Below are 1,646 nucleotides of genomic sequence, written 5' to 3' on the forward strand. Positions count from 1 at the left end.
ACCAGCCATCCCTATATGGGATCCGAACCCGTGGCCTTGGTGTTATCAGCACCACACTCTCACGAGTGAGTCACGGGCCGGCCCAAATTACAGGTAGGTTCTGCAAACTCCACGGCTATCTTCGCAAATGCCTTTATACTGAAGCCAGGTAGACTCTCTACAGACTAAAATGAACTGATATTAACAGTTAGTGGTGATGTGGAATTAGTCCTGTTTCCTTCCACTTTTATGAATCACTTGGCAGAGTGTGCAGTTGAGCCTGGTGAGGGATAGTTACAAGAGGGGAGGAGATATAGCGCAATGGTTTTCTGGAGCTGGGACATCCAGGGCCTGAGGCTTACTTCTGTCACTCTTAGTTGCGTGAAACTTGGGGAAGTTACTTCTCTAAGCCTCAGGGTTCTCATCTGTAAAATGGGGATAACTGCAGACCTGACTTGGGCTTGTTTTGAGGGTTAAGTGAATTCATGCATGATAACTAGGAGCTATTTACCAGCCACCAGAATTGTCAGAAGATCAAATAATTGATTAAATAATTTCACTGATAAGAACTTCCTTTAGCCATATTCTGAGACTCTGCTCACCAGAAACACTCCACATACAAAAAACAGGATACGGAAAACACAATAACTACATTCAGCATACAAGTGCCTTCCAATATAAAAAAGACTGCCATTAGCGAACTTTGTAGTTAATACGAAAACACATGCCCAATTCAATAATCCTTTATTTGCAAAAGCTTTCATGGTTCTTAAAAGTGTTTAATATTTACTAATTGATTTTAACGTCAACCTTCTAATGAAGAATTTCTAAAACTAATGCACAGATTTTTTCAAAGTTCTCCAGTCGATCGGCGACAGATTTGTAATGGAATTCCCCAACCTTCGGTCTCTGCACACACTCTCCGACAATATGCTCCATCATATGGACATTTTTGAGAACCGTTTCCCTTTTCTTTCCAGAGAAAAGAATTAAGTGCCTTCAGGCAGTAAAGAAAGCAGAGCCTCAGGATCAGGTCCCAAGGGTGGGCCAGTCAGCCCAGCTTCTCATGTGAACTTGACCAAAGCAGTAAAACAAACTTTACCACGGAGAGAGGCAACTTTTATAATGTTTTCTGTTTGGAATGGGAACTAGATATTGGCCGGGATATGACACCAACTTTCGAGTGTGGGAATAACAGGATTTCAAGATTCACCAGCTTCTGGCAGGGTTCCTTATGTTATTTTTAGCAATCTTAAATTGCTATTTTTTTTTCTTCCATTTTCTTTCTTTTCTTTCTTTTTTTTAAGGAAAGAACAAGGGAGAAGAGCCCGGGTCCAAAGGAAGTGAGTGTCCCGACAGGCGGATCTTAAACCCCCAGGCCCCCAACCCTGCAGGCCCGGAAGGCTCGGAGTCTAGGCACACTGGGGGCGCTGCGTCGGCAGGCGCCGGCACCCACAAGTTCCCGTTCGCGTGCTGTGACGGCCCAGCCACACAAAGACCGCAAGTTCCCGGTCCGCCGCTCCAAACAGGCGGGGACCGAGTCTCCCCAAATTAGGCCCCCGCCCGGCCCGGAACACCGGCACCCGCCGCGGAGGGAGTCCCCAAGGTGCCCCCTCCGCGGTCCCGGGTCCTCCTAAAGCGCCCCCGCCGTGCTGGCGCCCCGAACC

This window comes from Galeopterus variegatus, unplaced genomic scaffold (genome assembly GCF_000696425.1).
Source record: "Galeopterus variegatus unplaced genomic scaffold, G_variegatus-3.0.2 Scaffold1721, whole genome shotgun sequence".
Taxonomy (NCBI): domain Eukaryota; kingdom Metazoa; phylum Chordata; class Mammalia; order Dermoptera; family Cynocephalidae; genus Galeopterus; species Galeopterus variegatus.